Below are 12,113 nucleotides of genomic sequence, written 5' to 3'. Positions count from 1 at the left end.
AGATAGGTTCCTAGGAGCCCTGACAGTATTCTACGCTATGTTTTATAGATAGGTTCCTAGGAGCCCTGACAGTATTCTACCCTATGTTTTATAGATAGGTTCCTAGGAGCCCTGACAGTATTCTACACTATGTTTACAGATAGGTTCCTAGGAGCCCTGACAGTATTCTACGCTATGTTTTATAGATAGGTTCCTAGGAGCCATGACAGTATTCTACACTATGTTTACAGATAGGTTCCTAGGAGCCCTCACAGTATTCTACACTAAGTTTTATAGATAGGTTCCTAGGAGCCCTGACAGTGTTCTACACTATGTTTTTTAGATAGGTTCCTAGGAGCCCTGACAGTGTTCTACACTATGTTTTATAGATAGGTTCCTAGGAATCCTGACAGTGTTCTACACTATGTTTTATAGATAGGTTCCTAGGAGCCAAGACAGAGTTATACACTATGTTTTATAGATAGGTTCCTAGGAGCTCTGACAGTGTTATACACTATGTTTTATAGATAGGTTCCTAGGAGCTCTGACAGTGTTCTACACTATGTTTTATAGATAGGTTCCTAGGAGCCCTGACAGTATTCTACACTGTGTTTTATAGATAGGTTCCTAGGAGCTCTGACAGTGTTCTACACTATGTTTTATAGATAGGTTCCTAGGAGTCCTGACAGCATTCTACACTATGTTTACAGATAGGTTCCTAGGAGCCCTCACAGTATTCTACACTGTTTTATAGATAGGTTCCTAGGAGCCCTGACAGTGTTCTACACTATGTTTTATAGATAGGTTCCTAGGAGCCCTGACTGTATTCTACACTATGTTTTATAGATAGGTTCCTAGGAGCTCTGACAGTGTTCTACACTATGTTTTATAGATAGGTTCCTAGGAGCTCTGACAGTGTTCTACACTATGTTTTATAGATAGGTTCCTAGGAGTCCTGACAGCATTCTACACTATGTTTACAGATAGGTTCCTAGGAGCCCTCACAGTATTCTACACTGTTTTATAGATAGGTTCCTAGGAGCCAAGACAGAGTTATACACTATGTTTTATAGATAGGTTCCTAGGAGTCCTCACAGTGTTCTACACTATGTTTTATAGATAGGTTCCTAGGAGCTCTGACAGTGTTCTACACTATGTTTTATAGATAGGTTCCTAGGAGCCCTGACAGTGTTCTACACTATGTTTTATAGATAGGTTCCTAGGAGCCCTGACAGTGTTCTACACTATGTTTTATAGATAGGTTCCTAGGAGCCCTGACAGTATTCTACACTGTGTTTTATAGATAGGTTCCTAGGAGTCCTGACAATGTCATACACTATGTTTTATAGATAGGTTCCTAGGAGCCCTGACAGTGTTCTACACTATGTTTTATAGATAGGTTCCTAGGAGCCCTGACAGTATTCTACACTGTGTTTTATAGATAGGTTCCTAGGAGTCCTGACAATGTCATACACTATGTTTTATAGATAGGTTCCTAGGAGCCCTGACAGTGTTCTACACTATGTTTTATAGATAGGTTCCTAGGAGCCCTGACAGTGTTCTACACTATGTGTTATAGATAGGTTCCTAGGAGCCCTGACAGTGTTCTACACTATGTTTTATAGATAGGTTCCTAGGAGTCCTCACAGTGTTCTACACTATGTTTTATAGATAGGTTCCTAGGAGCTCTGACAGTGTTCTACACTATGTTTTATAGATAGGTTCCTAGGAGCCCTGACAGTGTTCTACACTATGTTTTATAGATAGGTTCCTAGGAGCTCTGACAGTGTTCTACACTATGTTTTATAGATAGGTTCCTAGGAGCTCTGACAGTGTTCTACACTATGTTTTATAGATAGGTTCCTAGGAGCCCTGACAGTGTTCTACACTATGTTTTATAGATAGGTTCCTAGGAGCTCTGACAGTGTTCTACACTATGTTTTATAGATAGGTTCCTAGGAGCTCTGACAGTATTCTACACTATGTTTTATAGATAGGTTCCTAGGAGCGACTGATATTTGCGGGACTGACTTACCATCTTGTTTATCAGCATACAGGGTAAGGAAGGCTCAATCATTTTCTTCTCACAGGAGATATATTTTCTGCATGAAAAATAAAAACATTCCAACACCAAAAAATAATAAAAAATTCTAAAACTTAACTTTCAATATGAAAATGTATCACAAAAAGAAATCTAAAAATGCAAAATTGGGCAGCTGGGCTATTTGCTGGTGACCGGCCCTTGCCTATATAAGGAGGCTGGTCTGGACGCCCGGCGCCCTAAGATCTAATTCAAACCCAAATCCTAACCTGAATTGATGTGTGTGTGGTGCTTTGGTTCCAGCCTGTCAACACTTAGTAGCCCTAGTTAGAATAATCCCCTGAGTCAGCAATACCATCTATAGTTGGGCAGCATGCTTCCTTGGGTGTGTGAGTGTGCCGGTCAATATTCACACTGACCAGTTGTTAGGCTCTAGCTGCATTGGGGGTTGGGTGGATGGAAGCACAGAGGGTTTATTGGTCTCTGGCTAGTCCAGGAGTGCTGGCTAGTCAGTTAGTTTATTTGTGCGGCTGCTCTGACTGAACAGGGCTCTGTGAACGGTAACAGAGGTCACCTGGTCCTTTTATTTAGCTGGCAGTGACAGTAACTGTTAGACAGTGTTCACACCAGGTTGTTTAGCAGTCAGTAGCCCAGAGGGCTCCGTAGGGTTTAGTTTGGGTTGTTTTTTTTAATAAACCCTGCTAACCATAACACTTTGGCACATTTCAGCAACATCCATTCAGCCCTTTGTAACACAGAAGCTGCTCACATACTGACATAAGAACACCCCTATAATGCAATGGCCAGATGTAACAGCTTAAGCCGCGCTGTAGCACAGCTGAGTACGCTTTCCATATGCAGAGATATACATACAACTGAGTATGCTGCACATATGCTGCGATGTAGCAGAGCCGAGACGCGGGAGCAGGCGGATCATCGACAACAGCAATTAGCTAAATATAAGCGGCTCAGCGCTAACACCAACCCACAGACGAAGTCGCGGGCAGATGCTAGTCAGCGCCGCACCTCTCATGAGGCGACCTGAGGCGACCTGAAGCGACTGCTTCAGGCGGCGCTATGCCAGGGCCCCGGGGAGGGCAGCATTTTTGCTTACCTAAGCCAGTCCAGGACAAGCTGTCCTGGACTGGCTTAGCGTCACCAAGCGGTGGATTGGGGAGGCCCTGTGGGCGCAGCGCTGCCCCAGCGGCCTCCCCTAACACTCAGGCAGAGAGCAGGTCCTCTCCCTGCCTGCTAACGCTGCTCGCCACGCCCGTTTCGCTCCGCCACGCCCCCTACTCCCGTGTGGGGGGGGGGGATTTTTGTTGTCCGCCTTGGGCAGCGAAACAGGCAGGTACACCCCTGATGCTAGTCTTACATATTTGTAAAACTTTTCCACTCAGGTTGATAAATCTGACTCGCCTGGAGAAATTCCCTGTTATGGAGAAGAATACGGTCTTGTATGTTTTTTCCTGAGGGGGGGTAGTTGAAAAAACCTGACAGCAACACCATTTGCCCCACGAGCAGTGAGCACAGTATTTGACTCCAGGGTTAATGGGCAAGGTCCTGGAAGTTTTTGCTGATCTCCCGTCTGAGCTGAATGGGGACTATGACACTATACCGTACAACCTCAACCCGCAGGTGTACCACAAAAAGTTCTGGAATATATTGCAGGACCCAACATGCAGTTATGCAGATATTATGGGCAGTTTGCAGACTGCTTTCTGGCAATGGATCAGAGAACGCTGAAGATCTCACGATCAAAGATCTTTGATCTGATTGTACGGCAGTGTGTGTGTGTGACTGGGAGCCTACAACAGTGGATGCAGCTGAGCAGATTGTGGACTCCTCTGCTGCCAACTGGACACCAGAAACCAAGGGTGTAATATCACTACAGAGGATTGATGCGCCCCCCCCCCCCTTACGACAAGACATCAATAGTTGATCAGTGGGGGTCTGACAACCCCATCAATTACTTGTTCTCAGTAGTCAGTGAGGACAGAACTATACAGTGTATAGAGCCAGGAGCAGGCGGCTCTGTAAGCTATTTTATGGCTGAGCTGGGTTACTGCAGAGCAGCTCCTAGTCAGTAACTTGGCCCTGGGAGGTGCTGATGGTTGGACTCCAAAGCATCAGATAGGTCAATCATATCAATATCCCTGAAAAACCCCTTTAAGTATCGGTCACCCCCTTACTATGACCCCCAGGCAGTTGCCTTTGTGACCGGGACACTAACAATAGCATGTAATATATAATCCAAACATAACAGTTGTGTCAGAGCTTTGATCTTATCCATAATAAATAATAATACATTTTATTTCTATAGCGCCAACATATTCCGCAGCGCTGTACAATTTGTAGGGTTCAAATACAGACAGAAAGATACATTACAAAGAAAGTCATTTCACACAATGGGACTGAGGACCCTGCTCGCAAGAGCTTACAATCTATGAGGTAGAGGCGGTGACACAAGAGGTAGCAGGGGCGGCATTGCTTACACAGGGATCAGACACTTTTGTAATAGAGGTGACTGTCATTACACAAACATACAACTTTATGAGCCATCACCAGTCGTGTCCTTTAACATGTGGATGGAGCTTGGACCTATAAAGTTAGTATTATAGTACAGAAGGGTTTACATTAGGAACTGTGATAGGCCTGTCTGAAAAGATGTGTCTTTAGTTTGCGTTTGAAACTGTAGAAATTGGGAGTCAATCTGATTGTCCGGGGTAGAGCATTCCAGAGAAGTGGTGCAGCTCGGGAGAAGTCTTGTACACGAGCGTGGGAGGTTCTGATAATAGAGGATGTAAATGTTAGGTCATTGAGTGAGAGGAGAGCACGGGTTGGGCGGAGGAGGAAATGTTTTGTTTTTGTTTTAAATTCTGATTTTATTAACATTTTTAACATTTTTACAAGTTCGTCTTGAAAGTACAGATACAGATACTAAAGACTGGTCCAGTAGCAAGTAGCAATGGACTACATAAATCAAACATAGGATTACATTTTGCTGCAGAAGAAATATACAGGTTCATCTGGTGTGTCTCAGTCGTCTTGATACACAAAGAAAAGTATTTGAGGCAAGTTAGGGAGAGAGGGGAAGGGGAGGGAAGCTAGATCATAAAGCTTGTGTTGTAGGGGCGAGAAAGGATATGTTAAGGTGAAATAAGCTAGGGTAATAGGGGCAGTGAAGGGATAAAGGGTGGTATATAAGAGCTCCTGATGAGAGCTCATCAGTATAATTATTTAGGTTCAGAAGGCTTATGTGCTTAGGTCTATAAGGAAGAAGCCAATTCTTCAAGCAAATGCCACCAGGGACTCCAGATTTTTAAATATGTTGCGCGGGTGCGTGTTGACCAGTGTAGAAGTTCCTCATACCTGGCAATCTGGAGGACTTTGTCAAACCAGAGTCGTGTCGTGGGAGGATCCGTCTGGAGCCAAAATAGTGGAAGCAGAGATTTTGCTGCTTCGATGAGGTGTGTGGAGAGATTCACTTTCGAAGGTGAGTATAGGGGTGAAGGTTTAGAGAGTAAAACCATTTCTGGTGTCAAATTGATTCGCTTTTTCATTATTTTAGAAATCAGAGCTTCTACTCCAGTCCAGTAAGGCTGGATCACATCACAGGACCATAATATATGTAGTAAGCTACCTGTTTGAGATTTGCATCTCCAGCACAATTTCGTATCTGCTAGTCCATGAGCGTGAAGCCATTCAGGTGTTTTATACCATCTGGATAAAACTTTAAAATGAATTTCTTGTAGTCTGACGCATCTGGAAAAGCCATGTGAGTTTTTCAGAATCGAGTCTATCTCGTCGGGAGTAAATTTGGTTTTTAGCTCTATCTCCCAAGAAGAGATGTAGGTGGGGGTCGAGAAGGTCTGTGCATTTTGGAGGAATGATTTTAAATGTGACGGTTTCCTAAACCTTAAGTTACCAGAGGTTAGCTGTGTTTCAAAAGAAGTTAAGTTTCTGGGAGAGATTCCTATCTTCAAGATGTCATGCATCCAGGCCTGGAAGGTGGCGTATTGTAAAAAATTTAGGCGGTGTGTTGGGATTAGCTGTTGTAGGTCATTATGGGATAGAGGGGAGTCGTTCGCCACAAGATCCGATATTTTGAGATTCGCAAGTTTAGACCAGAAAGTGAAGTCAGCTTGCGAGTGTTTCTGCAGAATCGCTGGCACCGAGGAAGCCGGTAAAATTGGGGATAAACCTGGCGACACCTTGTGACGATATTGCGTCCAGGTTTCGCAAGGTCCTCTCATGAGAATGTTAGAGGTTGGGTTTTTCATTGTTTTTGTTTCTGGGGCCCATAAACTAAGTCTAAATGTTGGGCCAAAATGAGCTGACTCAAGGTCAGATAATGTTTTGTCTCCTACCGGGTAAGTCATTGTCATCCATCTAGAAAGTTGTATAGCATTATAGTACAACAAAATATCAGGGAATGCAAGGCCTCCTTCGCGTTTGGGTCTTGTGAGGAGTTGATAAGACAATCTTGGAGGTTTTTTAGACCAGAGGTATCTGGATGCCACCGATTTAAGTGATTGAAAGAAGGCTTTTGGGAGGTGAATAGGTAGCATCTGCATGAGGTATAATATTTTTGGTACTATATACGTTTGGTAGAGGTTTCGCCTCCCAATCCAGGAGAGGAACGGGAGGTCGTAGGAATGAAGCAAAGATTTAAGATCTGTTAGCAAGGGAATAAAATTCCGTGAGTAGAGGTCCTCTAATTTAGGTGTGATTTTGACTCCAAGATATTTGATAAAGTCGGTTCTCCACTTATAGGGGGAGCTTAACTTAATTTGGTGTGCTAAGGTTTTAGCTATTGAAATGTTGAGAATTTCAGATTTATCAGTATTTACTTTGAAATTAGAGATTTCTCCATATCTTGCTAAAAGGTCAGTTAGCTCCGGTAGTCCCACCGTAGGGTTTGAAATTAGGAATAGTATATCATCGGCGAAAGCCAAAGAGTGCAGTTCTTGTTTACCAAAAGTGAATCCTGAGATTTTGGGGTGCTGTCGAACAGCGCGTAATAAGGGTTCAAGCGATAGAATAAATAATGATGGGGAGAGGGGACATCCCTGCCTCGTGCCATTAGATATTGGGAAATATTCTGAAAGGGAACCATTTACTTTAATGCGGGCATGGGGCTGGGAGTAAATAGAAAAGATTGCATCTGTGAAGGCAGGTGGGAACCCAAAAGCTTGTAGTGTGTTTCTCATAAATGACCAGCTAACCCGGTCAAATGCTTTTTCAGCATCTGTACCGAGAAGGAGGAGAGGAGATTTTTCTTTTTTAGCTATAGCAATAGAGTGTAATAGTCGAATTGAGTTATGCTTTCCTTCGCGGCCCTTAACAAATCCGGCTTGACCTTCGTCTAGTAGGGAAGGTAGTAAGTCTCGGATTCTTAGCGCTAGAAGTTTTGCCCAAATTTTAATATCTAGATTTAAAAGAGATATGGGTCTATAACTACTACAAATTAGCGGGTCTTTCCCCTCTTTGGCGATTAGAGTCACATGTGCTTCTTGGGTTTACTTTTGCATGGGAACACCATGAAGAAGCGCATTACAAAAGGTAGTCAAAGGTAAGAGTAACTGGGATTGGAATGTTTTAAAGTAGAATAGTGGGAGATCATCGGGGCCCGGGCTTTTTCCTATGGGAAAGGTGGTTAATGTTCGCAGGACTTCCTCACTAGTGACGGGTTCTAGTAATTTCGTACTGTCTTGTTCTGAGAGTTGAGGTAGGGAGATAGCTTTAAAAAATGCGTCGGTTTTCTCTTGTCTGTTTTGTGACGTTTTGGCCGTTTCCTCAGTTTCTAAATTATAGAGTGATTTGTAATAAGAGTGGAAGGACGAGGCTATACTTTCTGTGTCATATACTAATTGACCGTGGGGGGTTTTGATTGCTGCTATGTGAGCCCGGGCTCTCTCTTTCTTAATTAAAGCTGACATAATTTTACCACCTTTGTTGCCATGGGCATATAGTTTACATCTGGAATATAACATTTGTTTGGCGGTTGTGAAATTCAAAAGTCCTTTCAATTTTTCCCTAAGGAGAGCCAATTCATTTTGTGTGGCAATGGAGATGGATTTCTTGTGTATCCTTTCTAGGGTGGAAATTTGTGCTAGAAGTGAGTCAATTTCTTTTTGTCTCTCTTTTTTGAGTTTAGAGGCTTTTGCAATGAGGAGACCTCTTATAAAGGACTTATGGGATTCCCAAACTAACGTGGGGGAAGCGTCCTCGGTGCCATTGATTTGAAAAAAGGTAATTAGCTCCTTGGCCAATTCTGATTTAATTTCTGGTTTATCCAAGATAGATTCGTTTAGGCGCCATGACCACTGCCTCGGGGTCAGGTCTGGGAGAGAGAAGGTCGTGGTTATTGGGGCATGGTCCGAAAAACAAATCGTACCAATGGAAGAGTTGCGGACAGATTGAATTAGAGAATGTGAACAAAATATATAGTCTAACCTCTGGTAAGTTTGGTGAGGAGTTGAAAAGAAGGTGTAGTCTTTAGATCTAGGGTTAGATAGTCTCCAGGCGTCACATAGATAAAGTTTCTGCAAACTAAGGTGTAGGCTACGTAAGGCTCTCTGAGAGTGCACGGACTTCCCGGATGAGGCATCCAATAAAGGGTCCAGGGTCACATTCATGTCTCCTCCCAGTATAATTTCACCTTCTGCGAAAAGCAAAAGTTCTGTGAGGGCGTCTTTTAACCAAGCAATCTGCTTATTATTTGGTGCATAAATGGCAGCTAACGTGAGAGTTCTGTTAGAGATCCTGCCCTTTATAAAAATGTATCTACCAGCTGCATCTATGTGTTGCTTTAGGCAAGTAAAGGGAGTAGATGCGTTAATTGCAATTGCTACTCCTCTAGCCGCTATATCCGGGTGACACGAATGGAACCACTGGTTAAAATGCGAACGTGGCATGCGAGGGATTTTGTCGTGTTTAAAATGCGTTTCCTGGAGCATCAAAATATCCGTTTTTTGGCTTTTTGTGAATCTCTCCAGCCATCTCCTTTTTTCCGGTGAGTTAAGACCGTTAATATTATAAGAAGTGACTTTTAAGGGGCAACCTTTTTGAGGTGTCATCCTTTAAACGCTTTAGATACTAATCTGTGCTCAGTGCAATTATCTAGAACTGGCTTCTTTACCGGGGGGGGGGGGGGGGAAATGAGGTTGGGGGGAGTGAGTGATAAGGAGAAGGGATGTTTGGGAGGGGTAGAGGTGATGTGGGAACACCAGAGAGTGTAAGTTTGCAGTTACACCTACAATGAACCAAACCGGCAGTATCTGAGGTATAGAACAGTAATTAACAGCTATAAGAAATAACTTCAGTAAGTAACCGAACTAATTTGGGAACGAAGTTGGTCCTGATCGGAGTACAAGCCTCCGAGTAGCCGCACTAGAAACAGTTAGTAATATATCAAATGAGCCCAATAGCAAAGACTATTGGGAAGGATTGTAATAAAACCATCGCAAGGTATACAATCTTAAACATAAAGAACATACAAAAAATATAAAGGGGAGTAGAAGGAATCTCATACTTAAGGAGAGGAGGCAAAGTGGGAAGAAATGAGAAGGAGGTTTGGGGAGAAGAAGGGGTTAAGGTGGGAGAGAAAGAGAAGGTATTAGTATGGAAGGAGACTAGCATCCTAACTGGAGCCATGTGTTAAATTTGTAATAAGTTCTTACAAAATTTAAACTTCTAAGTTAAACTCTGCTTGAAATACAATCTGGAGATCATTATATTAGACCCACTATCATATGAACAGAACCAAGCAACAAATGGGCAATGTTAACCAAACTATGAAACTGATGTAAATCAACATACTAAGTAAGTAGAGAGTCTGTGAGATTCAATACTGAGTGATAAGATTTGGCTCTTATCAAAAAAAACATTCTCATTTCGCCAATAGCTAATAAGCAAAGAATATATATGGGTAGTTCCATCACGGAGTGAGAAGTCTCCTTCTCATAGCTTGTTTCTTCGCTTTCGGGGATCTGTGACGCTGCTGACCCATCCCCAAGGAGAGATCCGGCAAGTCCTGAGGGGGTTGAAGGTCTCGTGACGGCATCCATGATGGTATGTCTATGGGGTCTATGTCTAGCATGTCCCAGACCGCTGGTAAATCCTTTGGAGTGTAAACTGTCATCCTTTTCCCTCCGCATAAGATAGCTAAACCAAAGGGATACAGCCAGGCATATTGTATGTTTCTTGAGCGCAATTCTTCTAGTAGGGGTCTGAGGAGGCGCCTTTTAGCTAGTATAGATGGCGCTACGTCTTGGTATATAGAAAGTTCAGTCCCTGCAATTGCAACTTTTTCTGCTACCCGTGAGGCGTTTAAAATGGCCGACGTATCTGTAAAGGATAGTAGCCCGCAAATAATATCTCTAGGGGGCTCTCCCTGCTTAGGCTTGGGACGGAGGGCTCTATGGATCCTTTCAATGACCACTTTTGCTGCTCTTTCGGGGCCTAATAAATCAGCGAATAGTGTTTCAGCCATTTTAGGGAGGTCGTCCTGAAGGTAAGTCTCGGGCAGCCCTTTTATTCTTAGGTTTCTCCTTCTGCTTCTGTTCTCCAGATCCTCAGCTAAAGTCAGGGACCTATCTATGAGGTCTCTATGCTGCTGTAACGTGTCTGAAACATCGTCAGAGTTGGAGCGTATAGCAGTGTAAGCGTCCTCCAAAGTCTGGACTCTGTGGCTCACTGATTTCATTTCAGCTTTGATTTCGGCTAGGTCAGTGAGGACTGGATTTAGGGCTTTTGCAAGGGCTTTGGTGAGGGTTTTTTGGAGAAAAGTCTTAGAAATATGTCCAGAGTCAGACTGCTCACCTTCCATAATGCTTTCAGATTCCGACTCGTCCCCTGTCTCTGCATCCGGTCTGCGATCAGGCGCCATCTTGGATAACATCAGAGGAGTAGGTAAGTTCTTTTTTTTTATAAAACGTTGTAGATCTCCTTGTGATTTTTGGAGTTTTGGGGTGCTGGGGTGTTCCCCTATCTTTTCCTTCCCAGGCTTTACCATTTCGGCTCACACAGGTGTATTTCTGCGGCTCTCAGGAGGCTTAGTGTGACGGAGCTCTAGCTCTGTGCATCCATCACGGCGCGCGGTCAGGCTCCGCCCCCGGGCGGAGGAGGAAATGTATGGAGGTGCGGCATTATGGAGAGCCTTGTGGATGAGAGTGATAACTTTATATTTTACTCTATAATGAATAGGCAGCCAATGTAGTGACTGGCACAGACCAGAGGCCTCGCTGTAGCGTCTAGACCAGTGGTTTTCAACCTTTCTAATGCGGCGACCCTGCAATACAGTTCCTCATGCTGCAGTGACCCAATTCAGTTTGGAATGTGCATCCATAACGTCGTGCGTTCCAGCTGAATAGCGTTGCTGCAGACAGTAGCGTGGCTTCAGAGTGTCTAAAGCCATTGGAAATATGTATTTTCTGATGGCTTTAGGCATACCTCCCAACTTTTGAAGATTAGAAAGAGGGACAAAATATGCAGTGCACGCAGCGTGCTGCCGCAAATTTAGCTCCGCCCACTTTCATGTTGACTCCGCCCATTCTCATTCATTTTCCATGTGTTCCCACACAGTATAATCCTCCTACAGTCACCCGTACATTATATGTCCCCTCGCCATCTCTCCCCAGTTTCATATAACCCCTTCATCTGCCCCCAGTTTCATGTCCCCCCTCTATCTATGCCCCCAGTTTCATGTCCCTCCATCTCTGTCCCCAGTTTCATGTCCCCCCATCTCGGCCCCCAGTGTCATGCCGTACCCCCCCCCCTTTATCTCGCCACAGTTTCATGTCCCCCATCTCTTCCCCCAGTTTCATGTCCCCATCTGTTCCCCAGTTTCATATTCCCCCATCTCTGCTCCCAGATAGTGGTAAGACCTTGTCATGGAAGACCTACCTTACTGCAATATTCACAATGCTGATAATGGTGTAAAGAGTGGAAGAAGATCCAACATGACGTCTCCTACACTGGCATAGGGTCCGCTGCCTTGAGGTCCTCACAGGGTCCTTGAATCTAGACCTAGAATTCCAGACCTTGACTAAGGGGCTTGTGGCTTGAAACACGTGAGCTGAACTCGATT

The sequence above is a fragment of the Leptodactylus fuscus genome, chromosome 5, assembly GCF_031893055.1.
Source record: "Leptodactylus fuscus isolate aLepFus1 chromosome 5, aLepFus1.hap2, whole genome shotgun sequence".
Taxonomy (NCBI): Eukaryota; Metazoa; Chordata; class Amphibia; order Anura; family Leptodactylidae; genus Leptodactylus; species Leptodactylus fuscus.
This window is presented reverse-complemented; position numbering follows the sequence as displayed.